This window comes from Stenella coeruleoalba (assembly GCF_951394435.1).
Source record: "Stenella coeruleoalba genome assembly, chromosome: 14".
Taxonomy (NCBI): domain Eukaryota; kingdom Metazoa; phylum Chordata; class Mammalia; order Artiodactyla; family Delphinidae; genus Stenella; species Stenella coeruleoalba.
In genome coordinates, this window is record NC_137160.1 from 11991866 (window position 1) to 12005326 (window position 13461).

General features: G+C 38.2%; 2 long non-coding RNA genes across 5 annotated transcripts in view; one reads left to right on the forward strand and one right to left on the reverse strand.

Moving 5' to 3' along the window:
- Positions 1–6361, reverse strand: part of LOC307196842 — a 258268-nt gene extending 251907 nt beyond the window's left edge. Inside the window, exon 1 of the long non-coding RNA XR_013831248.1 lies at positions 6245–6361. This is a non-coding gene — a long non-coding RNA (uncharacterized lncRNA). The remainder of the gene's footprint in view (positions 1–6244) is intronic.
- LOC307196841 overlaps positions 6260–13461 on the forward strand; it is a 428961-nt gene continuing 421759 nt past the window's right edge. The window contains exons 1-2 of one of the 4 annotated variants that reach the window (XR_013831245.1): positions 6260–7280; positions 7440–7672. This is a non-coding gene — a long non-coding RNA (uncharacterized lncRNA). Of the gene's footprint in view, positions 7673–13461 lie in introns of all 4 variants that reach the window. The other 3 variants (XR_013831244.1, XR_013831246.1, XR_013831247.1) reach the window with 3 other exon arrangements.

The window sequence follows — 13461 nt, forward strand, 5'->3', positions numbered from 1 at the left end:
GAACTCTGAGTTACAAAAACAAACAGACGAAATGAACACTGACAACCTTGCACTGTTAAAAATCAACTAATAGCAGTAATGTTTTAATTCCTGGTGTTTCTAATATTGTTGCATTAAGCAAAGTAAAGCAGCTGAATGGAGAAAATGCTTTGGTTTTCAATGACACTTCCTCAGAGACATCATTTGTGATGGAACAACCGTGGTTTGTTTCGAAGTATAGCCTACACACTTAGTGGAAAAGAGCTAAGAGAACTGGATCTTAGTCATGATGTGGGACTGCCCTGGTGCACATACTGTCTGCTTGGATGATGGCTTGTGGTGCATCCTGACTCTTTCCTGAGATAAGTGACTGAATTTGGGAAATAAGCATTTTTCAAGCCACTTATCAAAGAGAAATCACCCAGTTTGCACCTATCCTCAGCCACCTCTATCGTGGACAGTGCCAGTACCATGAGATTATGCTGCCTGCTATAGGTTCAAAAGTAGAGGGCACTAGAGGAAGAACAGTTAGTTTCTCAATGTCCCACATTTATTCATACCACTCTAATAAGTAAGTTTATTTTTAGGAGACTGGCTCTAAGTGCTTACTTCTGAAGGCCTGTATTACTGAGTTAGAGATAAATTGAAAAAGCTATATCCATTATCCATTATTCCCCTACTCTAGATTACTCAGTGGGCAGCCCAAATAGCCTCTAGTAATTATCACTTAATGATCAAAGTAACTCTAAATGATGGGAATAAGCATTAAATGCCTGCAAAGATGATATTAGGTAAAGCAACTGAAATGCATGAGAGTTTAGTAACAAAGCCAGGATTTGAACACAGGCTTGTTAGACTTTAGGCCCCTATTTTCATTATTATTCTTCTGAAGCCCCTTTTTCTATTCTCATACACAATTTCTCATATACCTAGGATGATGAATAAAGAGTTAGTCATACTTGTTACAAATAACTAAACCTTGTATCATGAAATAAACACTTGTTGCAATATACTAATAATTTTTATTTTTAATATTGGTATATGGTTCTACATTCAGGTGATTTCTAAGACAGAGGTAAAATTAAATAATTACTTATTTGTATTTCATATTTTACAGATTTTTTTGAAGACAATATTGAGCGTATCAAACTCTCTGATAATCTGGAGTCAACTGCTCCTCAGGTTGGTTTACTCCTATAGGAGCTGACTTGAACCCCATGATTTCTAGGGTACCTATATATGCTTTTCATAGGGTTATCTTCTGGCTAGTAAGCTATTCATTGCTATTCTCAGTGAGTATCCTGTATGTCTCCCCCTCTTCTTTGCTCCTCCTAATTGCCTACAGTCTGAGATCTTGTATAATCTTGACTGTTAGACTTGTGTATAAACTGAGATAAAACAATATATGTGTAAAGATCTGAGAGGCTCTTCTATTAGTAAAATGGAAGAGAGTTGTATTTTTCATGAGAGTTAGCAGTATTGACTTGAAGACTTCTATTTTGACTTCTTCCAGATATTTGTTAGTGATGTAGAGAAGTTATGGAGAATTGAAAGAAATGAAAGTAAATCGCAAAGGAAAGATGTGGAAAGAAACTGTTGGAAACATTCAAGTATTTATGCAATTTTAGAAATCCCCAGAAGCTACCTCCCATTAATGAGGAAAGTACACTACACAAAATTTAAGACTTGACTATACCACCATGATTCTAAGGAAGTAATAACAAAGTATTTCTTTGAACATCAGTCTAATACAGTAGAGTCTGGTTCTGAAGGAGGAAAGGGGAGGCTCTCTAGAAAAATATCTCTCCGTCAGTTTCTGCCACTTGACATTCCTTTCCTGTATTTTCTTAAAATGGAGAAAACATTAAGCTCATTTTTCAGAATGTGGAATATTATTTGAGGGCATATATACCCAAGTGTAGAAACCATCTGAATTTACTGGCCTCCTACAAAGACATGACCTACGTACTGTCTACCTTTATGTGATGAGAAGGCCCAAGAAGGCTTTACTACAGAAACCGTGTTCTCTTCCCTCTCCGCTCCCGAAGAAAATGGAGAAATAAGCTGACCCAAGTCTACCAAGCTAAGGAAGATATTTTTGGCTATGTTTTTCTCCATTTGAACATTTAAGTATACTGGCAATTCCTTCAGGTTCCAAGAGGGTGCAGGCAACCAGAGGACCGTACTTTTTCAAAACTGAGATTTAAACCTTAAGGGAAATAGTGGCCCATGCAGGCCTCCAACCTAAAAGCATGTGCCTCAAGCTGCTCACTAGAATTTGGTACCTACCTAGTTGACAATAAAATACATGTTGATTCTCACTCCCTCTTGCTCCTTTTATAAAGTTCCCTTGACGATTTCATGGGAAGAGAGGCCAATTGGCAGGACAGGACTTGAGAACCCATTCAATCTTTAAGCAATATCTTTAAGCATATAATAACATATTCAAACCCCAACCTTGCTTCAAAAACCTCTAAATGTACATATGAATTGCTTTACTGAGTATCCACCATTGTGCTAGTAAAAGTAATGATGAGTATGGATAGATTCAGAGCAATAAATGATAAAAAAAAAGAAATTGTTATATTTGTCAATATCATTTAGAGAAATTATAACATTTTATTAATCTCTGCCTTAAGGAAACATGAAAGGAACCCATACACTAAACTCTGACTGAGACACACTCTACTTTTCAATGAAACTTGCTCAGTCCCTCTGCTTGTTCTATTTTCCTCAATTTATTATAAAAAAAAATTTTCATCAACCTATTTCACAGCAAAGTTGGAACACCTTGTGGCATAACAGGTTTTGTTAAACAACAGCATTCATTAAAACACAAGTTCCCAGGAGGCAGAAACTTTGTATTCTATTTGGGCCGTATTACACTTAATGCATTTTTCTTTCACAAGAATTATGATGATGATAATGCACAGTGTCCAACAGCAAAACAACATATGTCAGAGTAAGGTTGTTTGGAAACTCACAGTTGTGAGATTGTAACAGTTGCCGGTTGGCTAGTGTGTATACCTCCAATGGGAGATAAAAGGGAATTGTGTACGTCTTCCCCACAGTGATGGGCTTACTATAGGAAAGAGTAAGTAATGTTTTAAATTCTAGCCACAACTTGACAAAAGAGAGCATAAAAATAGGTGTTTACATGTTGTTAAAACACAGGCAATCCAAAAAGGGACTTCTCTCCAAGAGGAAGATGCTACTGTATAGAACCACGGGTGACCTTTAAAAGTCAAAACCTGTTACTTTAACTACAACTGTAGGAGGAGGGGAGAAGGTACCAAAGCACAGACATCCCAGCCAGGTGTTCTTTGTGGAAGCAGCTGCTGCACAGTGATTCACAGTTTGCAAAGGCAGATTTCTCAGCGACAAAGAGAGAAGCCTGAGTTCACCCATGGCCAAGAAAGTTTCCTATTCATTCAAACAATTCTGTGAATGGGGGAACAGAGACAGTGTCTTCTCTGATCCAAAAGGCTACGAGGAAAAACCAAACTTATCTGAGATGGCAAAAGAAACGTGAAGAGGGAATGAGCTACTCCTGGGGCTGCTGCAAACTGGCGTTAAGATCTAGCATGAGTTATTTCAATTCTCTCCCTCTCAGTTCCCTAATACATAAAATGAGACCATTAGATAAATCATTCCAGCTTTTAGATTTTACGATTCTAAGCAATACAACGTGAAGAAATACCTGAAGATCTTTAATATTTAAAAAATTATATCCTCCCGTGCAATGTCCACGTAATAAGAAAGGTGACATGTATTTAGTGTCCTTAGATAGATAACGGCAAGAAAGGAGACAACTGCTCCAAGTCCAAGGATTATACTTTTGAAGAACATGAATAAATTTTTTCTCTGGGAGAACTAAAATTTCTAACAGAGAAAACATAAATACAGAGACAAAGCAAAAATAAACCATAGTGCCAAGTCTCCACAGAAACTCTGGAGAGTAAACATATATGCCACAAGCATCATGCTGAGGGAAAAAAAAAATGTGTTATAAGCATACATTTTGCTAGAATTTAAAAGAATTTTAAAAATTCTAGCCACTACGTGTTAGATAGTAGTACTCTCTAAAAATTATCGTTGCATCAGCATTATTATTTAATGGCATTGTCCATTGTTTCATTGAGATTCCTGATTCCTAAGCATCATACAGTCCTAGAAATGGAAGAACATTAAACGACATGTAGTCCACTCCACCTGATACTTAGCATCCCTACCAACAGGCCATTTTATGCCCCCTCTTTTTTTAACTGTATGGGTCATGCATGATACTCATCTATGGTCCAAGTATGAGGTAGTGATTTACCTAAAACAGGAAGCAAGAGACAGGATGCTACCCAAAAAATCCCAGTCTCACATTTTGTAATGAAACTTTTATAAGCACGTGATATGGAAATTCCCTAAAAAACAAAAAAGGGCATTTAAACCATGTCCCTCTCCCTCAAAATGAAACTCTCAGAAGATCACTTCACATTCATGAGACGTCCCTGTCCTAGATGGAGACGCCTCTGAGGAGACCTACTACATCCTCCGCAGGTCAGCCAGACACCCGTGTGAGGCAGCTCTCCCATTGCATGCTAGAGACAATTGCTTTTAAATTATTTTAAAATAAGAAGACAAAACAGTTTAACCCCAAAATAGATTAAAGTTACTAGAACAGATGAAAGACCAATGCTAACCAATTTAACTTCTTAACAGACAAGAAAAGGAAGATAAACTGCAATGAAAGACGTGTTTAGACACAAACACTAAGCAACTCATTTGTTCTGATTCTCAAGCCATGCTCTCTACCAGCTCAAGATGTGGACTGTTTTCCATGATACCCTAAATCAATTTTAAGGGAACACAGGAAAAATTTATAAAATGTACATAATAATTTGCCCTGTTTTTCCTTTACAGAGTAATTTCTCATATCCATTTAGGGTTTATAGTAATAAGTTCTAGGTATTTTCCTTCTTTGTGTTTTACCATTTTGAATCTTCTTATATTCTTTCTTTTACTTGATGAATAATCACTGAAGAGTGACCATGTGCTCATAGTACTAGATACTAGATAAATAAACTTAAATAAGACATTGTCCCAGTTAGTTTTATAGTGGCAGAGACAAAATGTAAATAAAACTTTCACTAAATTGTTAAGTGTGCAATGATACAAGTATAATACTGTAAAATTAAGCATTGCAAAGGAATGACTAGGCATTAATGTCTATGAGAGGAGTGCAGGTCAGAAAACCATTGGGGGTTGTTACACTGGAGATGCATATGAAGATGAATTAGGTGCGGTGGTAAAGCACTCTAGGCAGGCAATACATTAGTTCTAATACGTATTACACTTACTACTTAGACTTACTAACTTTGATACTAAAGTTCTCTCTTTGTAATACTTAACAACTGAAACAAGTAAATTTTGTTTGTTTTCCTCTGATCCCTGAATTGTTTGTTTTTCCCTCTCCTTTTGAAACTCCAATTACATATACATTAACTAGCTTGATACTGCCCCGAAACTGAGACTACTGTCTTTTTGTTTGTTTTTTTTCTTTATATTATTCAGTTTGAATAACATATCAATTTGCCTTCAAATTCTTGGAATCTTTAACTTGTGTCCAAGTTGCTGTTAATTTCATCAGATGGATTTTGTAGTTCAGTAATTTCCACTGGATACTTTCCATTTTTTAAGGCGATGAATAAATTTAACTATACTGAAACAGGCTAGGGACTGCAAAACTGAATTACAAACTTCTGAAAAGTCAAGTACTGATTTTTGTTCTTTTCTCTGAAAAGAAATGATTTCTACTGTAATTTCTAATGACAACTATGGTTTCATCCGATACTTTTCTTCTTTTTAAGAACTATACTTACTTCCTAAATAATGAAAAAATCAGAAATTTATGTTTCCAAATACTAGATTTTGCATTCCTAATGTGGACACTAGAGGCACTGCTAATTTTAGAACAACAATAAAACACTCCTAAGACCAGTGAGATACAAACCTGATAAAAAGTATCCACAATCCCTTCAACTACCTCTTTTTCATTGTTTCTCCTCAACTTCAAAAAATAGAGCAAGAAGGGTAGGAGAGGAAACACAGCATTTAATATTTTCATGAAGTATAACTTAAAAGAAAAAAGATTAACCCAGGAAATTATGGTTTTCTATGGTAGTCGATGTTTACAGATCAGGAAATAAAATACTCCATCATCACATAAACAACTTATTATTAACCAACCTACGTAAATAATGAAATTACTTACAGTGTGAAGCCGAGAGTATACTCCAGTCTCTGTTGTCTTGATTTGCATAAGCAGAGGCATAAGTTCTTTCTTACATCTCGAGAATGAATGATGGCTGTTTGAACCACAGGGTTTTTCATCAGAGCTGAAGCCATTTATGGTGTAAAGATCCCTTTTCCATCATTAAGAATGAAAGCCCATTCTTAAGAACATGTGGTCCAACAACTAAAACACTCTCAGGATTTGTTACTTGTCTGTGATTAATACCGACTCCACCTTCTGCAATCCAGTACCCTCGGGGACCACCTGGAATGGCATTTGCTTTGCAGCATGTATCCAGGACACTTGTCCCAAGGTTAAGAACTAATCCGGAAAATGAAGTTTCTTTAAACAACTCTTGATTAGACGTGACCTCCAGTGCATTTGTGCTACTATAACAAAGGGCTTGTGTACATTTTTTAGCAGAACCCAGCCCCTCTTGTCCATGAACAAGCTTTGCTACTTCCGCAGCAAGTCGTTTCTGAGGACGCCAATTTCCTGGCTCTTTGACCCGAAGCTGCACTATGTGGTCAGTCTGTGCAAGGGGCAAAAAAGTGAGGAGCTTTTACCTTTCTACGCAATCATCTTGCTTCCTGACCAAGAACTGACACAATTCAAAAGGAGGTGTCTTAACTGTTCAGCCAAAGAGCACTGCCAGCAGACTTCCCAGTTTGGATCCGGGTGTACTTGTATTTAGGGGAACAGTGATTCCAGACCCGTCTTCTCCAGTCAACTTGTTGATGAAGTCGTACCAGGACATGATATTGCCCAGCTGACCAGATGCACCCAGCTGGGCTCGAACAGGCAGCAGAGGTCTTAGGCCTACAGCACCCGGTGTAAAACCTCGTCCAAGCTCCTGGTCTCGCGGTTCTCGCCCCGCATCCGGACCCGGACGCTCCTGCGCAAGCGTCAGCCTCCGCACCCCGCCCCCACACCCAGTTGCTCGGGGCCGCCCCGGGGCTGAGCTGAGCCGCTCTGGGAAGCTGGTGCAGGTCCGCCCGTCAGCGAAGAGCTGCTGGTGAGGAGCAGACGGGCTTGGAGCCTTCGATGCGGGGCGCTCGTTGCTTCCCACGCGCTCGGCAGCCGGCGCCTGGCGCGCGCCTAGCTTCCGGCTGCTTGGGTGGCCCGCCTTCCACGGTGGAAGAGCGCAGGGAGCTCTAGCTTTGCCCTCCTCTAGGGGAGGAACTTCTAAAACAGACCCCGAGCCTCCTACACCGCCAGCCACCCCTGAGCACCAGAGTGGGCCTCACGCAGCCGCAGGGGAAAGACTCCTGAAGGGCCTGGGGCACCGAACTACCTGCCTGAGATAAAGGACTGCAACGTAGGCCCCGCCATCTTGGTGCAGGCCCGAAGAGAATGCTGGGATTTGGAGGAGGTTCCAGCTACATCCTTCAGTCCGCATTCCACTTGGTAAGTTTTAATAAACTATATTAGAACTATAGAAAATTGTACAGTTGTGTTGGTATGTATGTGTATACTATATAAAATCACCACAATCAAGATAGCAAACATTTCTATCACCCTCAAAAGCTTCTTTCTACTCATATATATATTTTTTTTTTTCTGACTTCTTTCAATTAGAATAACAATTTTGACATGCATGCATATTTGTCAATAGTTTGTGGCACCCATTTTTTAATTTGGTATAAATATACCACAGTTAGTTCATTTATTCATCTGATGATAGACATCCTGTTTCCAGTTTTGGACTACTGGAAATAAAGGTGTTAGGAAAGGTGTTAGGAAAGGTGTTCCTAACACCTTTATTTATGTGTAATTTTGTACACATAAATTCCACTTATTTTGGGTTAGTACCATAGAGTGATAGTATGTGTATGTCTAACTTTATAAGTGCAGTAGCTACCAAGTATTTTCCAATGTGGCTGTACCGCTTATATTTCCACCAGCGGTATATGAGAGTTCAAGGTAGTCCACATCCTTGACAACAAAAAGCATGGTAGGAGTTTTTAAAATTAATTTTAGCAACTCTGATCTGTTTGTGGTGCTATCTCATAGAGATTTTAATCCGTAATTTGTCTCATAAGTAATAATACTGTGCATTTTTTCATGTGTTTATTACATATCTTATTTTGTGAAGTATCTGAGGTATTGCCAATGGTTTAATACCATGGTTTGTGGTCTTATTATTGAATTATAAGAGATCTTTATATATGCTGTATGCACATTCTTGATCTGATACGTGTCTTATAAATACTTTCTCCTAATCTCTGGCTTGCTTTTTCGTTTTCATGGTAATGTCTTTAAGAAAGCAATGGATCTCATGTTCATGAAGTCAAATTTACAGATATGTATAATTTTCTATCTATATAGATCCATAGATATATATTATGGTTTATATTATTTGTGTTCTGGGAAAACTTTGCCTACATCAAATTTTTAATGATTTTATTCTAAGAATTTTACAGTTTCTCATTAAACATTTAGATCTATTATCCGTTTTGAGTTAACATTTGAGAATGGTGTGAAATAATGGTCACTTTTAAAGAATATATGATATCCAGTTGTTCCAGCATAATTTGTTGAAAATAATATAATTTCCTATTGAATTGCCTTAAAACCTTTATCAGCAATCAACTGGCCAGACTTCTGGAATCAATTTGAAGAGGGTCAGAATTACAGAATGTTGTCCTCACCCTTAATCGAAGAAACTGAAATTAATAACTTCTTCTAAACCATCAGAGGGGTTGGCGGAGAAAGAATGGGTTGATAATAGGTTGATTACAAAGGAGAATTTTTAGGGTTATGGAACCATCCTGTATGAAACTGGATTACTGGGTATATGACTATATGCATTTGTCAAAACCCATAGAGAGTGGATTTTACTGTATGCAAATTTAAAGTATCAACCAATTTGTCAAGGGATCCTAGCATGGAATACAGATGGTGGTGACATGTAAATATAAACATATTACAACTGTATGATATGACTTCAGTGAAGGGGGTGAGGGGGAAAAAAGCAACTAACCTAAGTAACTTTGGAAACTGTTTTCAATGAATATTGTAAGGCTACTGGCAAGGGAGCCATATATAAACAGTGTACATTAATTATTAAATTGATTTCCCACAAGTATGGGTTAGCAATTCTGAAACTACTTTACATGTATTCTAGGGAAAACCAAATAAGTAAATAGATTACAGATGATAGTAGCCAGGTTTCTTACTGTCAGATAAAAAAGTTAAAAGTAATTGAGAGAGGAGGTCTACAATGAGCCCTGTGGTGCTGGATTAGCATGGGGTACACTTTAGACGTGTACATGTGTATGGCTTTGTGTACACACATGTATTTCTTAGTTCTGTCCACTGAGAGAGGCTACAAACAATGGCACCCCAGTAGGGATGAGCACACCCAGCACTCAGCTCTTGGTTTCCAGACACAATTATCCATTATGTGTAGCCAAGGTCCTTTAGGAAAATGACTGATTCTAGCCTAAGGCTGGAAAAATACAAGAAGATTAGGGAGCTCTTGTAGTGCCAGAAAGGAAGTTGCAAAGGAAGGGAAGGGGAGGGGAGGGGTGGAAACAGGAACCAATTAAAACAACTCCCAATAGCCACAGCTGGAAAAATTTGAGCAATAAATAAATGAGAATATCTTATTACAACCCCAAATATAAAATAAGTATACATGCATTCATATTGATATAAATAAATGGTTAACTGAATAAATAAATGGGAAGAAGGAACAAATACTTCTTTCTGAAGAATTCCAAGCAATACGTGTTTACAGTTCCTCTCCAGGAGGTAGAACTTAGTTCCGGTCTTCTTGGGTATGGACTGGAATTAACAACTGCTTTGCAAAATGTTGAGTGTCATGAGGGAAAAATAAAAACTTTACACCAGAGGAGCCTGGAAGACACCAGCTAAACCAAGTGATCAAGGTTAACATCACCAGTCATAAGTCATGTTGATATTATGTACCTCCGGGTATCATGCAGTGAGAAGTTTTATCAGTCAGGATTCTCCAGAGAAATAGTAACAATAGTAGGTAGGTAGGTTGATAGACAGATAGATAATAGATAGTTAGATAGGTTTATTTTAAGGAATTGGCTCATGTAATTGTTGGGAATGGCAACCTGAAATTTGTAGGGCAAGTTGGAAGGCAGGATTTGATTCTGCAGCCCTAAGGTCAAATTCCTTTTTTTCTAGGAAATCTCAGGTTTTTTGGGGGTTTTTTGCGCGGGCCTCTCACTGTTGTGGCCTCTCCCGTTGCGGAGCACAGGCTCCGGACGCACAGGCTCAGCGGCCATGGCTCATGGGCCCAGCCGCTCCGCGGCATGTGGGAACCCATGTCCCCTGCATCGGCAGGCAGACTCAACCACTGCACCACCAGGGAAGCCGGAAATCTCATGTTTTGCTCTTAAAGCTCTTAACTGATTAGATGATGCCCACCCACACTTTTCTAATTAACATCATTTTATTTTAGATGTTAATCATACCTAAATTATGAGGGGTTTTACTCACCTGTTTTTCCCCTATTGCCACGCTACTCTTCAGGCACGATATTGGCAAAGCAGTTTCTCTATGAGGATAATATGCTCCTAGCTCTAAGACAGGGAATGAAAACATTCTCAAACTTTTTAAAAATATTATCCTATTAGAGTTAGTAGCATTCCCTTTTGGGTGGAAAAAACCACATATGCATAAAGAAAGACAAATAATTATATGCCCACATGCACACAGAAATTACCTCTGGTTATTAAATATTAAAGATGAATTCTATTTTTATCTGTATCAGTTTTGTACCTTGCTATTTAAAAACCCCAAATATTTATTTTTAATAATTTTCCATAGGAAAAACAATTCTTAGGTTCCTCCCTTCGAAATATAGTTCTGTTATTTTCAGAGAATTTTTCATCCAGGAGAACTCAAAGATCTTTTCCAGAGCTGTGTTGAAAGCTTTGTAATTGTTTTAGAATTGATTGCTATATGAAATAGGTTTATGTGTTCTGACAGTGTGTTAATACAATAAAAGTAATTTTTAGTAGCAAAGGAGTTACAGTTTTTCATTGGTTGTAATAAGGTTTTTTTTTTTCCGCTTTTCATTGCTGTCTCTTTGTAGATAAAATGGGGTTTCATAAGCTCTTGTTTTTCAACATTCGTTTCTAAAAAAAATTTTTTTTTCATCAGCATGCCTTGTTCAAGGCTAAATACAGCTCAGAGGTAAATACATCCAAAAAAGCCTTAAAAAGATTTATTGTGTTGTGCTTAATGGGAAATATTGTTACCGTAGAAATACATTGTAAGTTGTAAGGTTGAATGTTTGTTTACCAGGATACTTTAAAGTAAATGTAACAGCCTTGTTTTCCAAAACAGATAAGCTGCTTTTCCTCTGGTATCTTTGTAATATTTTCAAAATAATTTTCTTAGGAATTAAGTACCTATTTTATCATAAGTAGAATATTTCAAATTTATATTTATCATTCAAATGTAAACTATGTAGTTGGGATTATTCATCCTCTAGTACTAGAAATGTTTTTATTGGTTTTATATGAACTACACAGTTCCCACTTTCCATGACTGGGTATCACTGTTTTCTTCCTGACTTTTTTTTTTTTTTTTTTTTTTTTGCGGTACGCGGGCCTCTCACTGCCGTGGCCTCCCCCGCCGCAGAGCACAGGCTCCGGACGCGCAGGCCCAGCGGCCATGGCTCACGGGCCCAGCCGCTCCGCGGCATGCGGGATTCTCCCAGAGCGGGGCATGAACCCGCGTCTCCCTCATCGGCAGGCGGACCCCCAACCACTGCGCCACCAGGGAAGCCCCCTTCCTCACTTTTAAGTACTATTTGTGAATTTTTATAGATATACAAATGTGCACACCAGAAGAAACTAGTGGAAACCGACCTCTGATAGAGGCCACTAGCAGTGGGTTATCAAAGCCACTTTGTACAGTTGGCCCTCTGTATCTGCCGATTCCACATCCTCTTATACAATCAACCCAAGTGGATCAATGGTTTGTTGAATCTCTGGATGTGAAACCCACGAATATGGAGGGCTGACTGTAATCCATACATTTTATTTGAGGGACTTACACATCAGAGGATTTTGATATCTGTGGAGGGGTGGGCAGGGCGAGGTCCTGAAAGCTGCACTTATAAACCCAGACATAGGAGCAGACTTTGGAGTGGAACCAATCTGTGTAATGAAGACTTTCCATACACAGTTGCTTTCCCAATGGAAAATGGGAAAGAAATGGGAAGTCTTGTGTGGCAGCCAAGACCTCCTAAATATTTAGCAATTGGTAAAATAAAAACTAGCACAGGGCAGGCCTGGACAGGATAAATGTCTCAAGTTCAATTCCCTACTCCATACCTGCTGACCTGAGCAAGACATATTCCTCTGTAGGCCACTGCTTTCTGGTCTAGCCCTGGACACTGGCTAGCTCAAGGATTTTCACCACAGGCAGGGGAGAGAAACCTACTAGGATTGCCTTATTCATTCAACAGTCACTGAAGGGCCAGTCAGTAGGTATATAGTTTTGAGCAAAATCATATATGGCCCTTGTCTAACAGATCCTATAGTCTAGTGAGGGATATAAATAATAAATAATAATAGCTCGTTTGTTTATTAATAATTCAATAACCATTAATGTGATTAATATTAATAATCATTATTATTGTTTTACATAGCTAATCTGTATTGAGTTATTTTCCAGAAAAATTTCAAAAGACTTTAATTTATCCAATTCTCACATAAACCTGTGTGGTTAAATACCTGTGTGGTTAAATAGGAACAATAGTAATTTAGCTCAGGCATTGGCAAAGAGAATCTAGCCTACACCCTGTTTTTTTTTAAATAACTTTTTATTGAGATACATTTATGACCATTCATTTTCCTTTTGTCTGTGGCTGCTTTGATGCTACCATGGCAGACTTGAGTAGTTGCAGCAGTGACTGTATGACTCACAAAACCTAACATATTTACTATCTTGCCCTTTACAGGAAACGTTCGCTAATCCCTGGTTGTAAAGCCAGTAGAGAGTTCGATCTGTGGATATTGATAATGGGAGGGAAAATGTTGGCTTGAAGATGTAGTTTTGTGACTTAGCAGCAGCACGTGCATGGTTATTGAAACCATAAAAATGAATGAGATTCACTTATTCATGCCTAGGGAGATCATGTGTAGATGAGGGTCTTGGATAAATCCTAATACAGAGCAACATTTGAGAGTTAGGTGGAGGAAGAT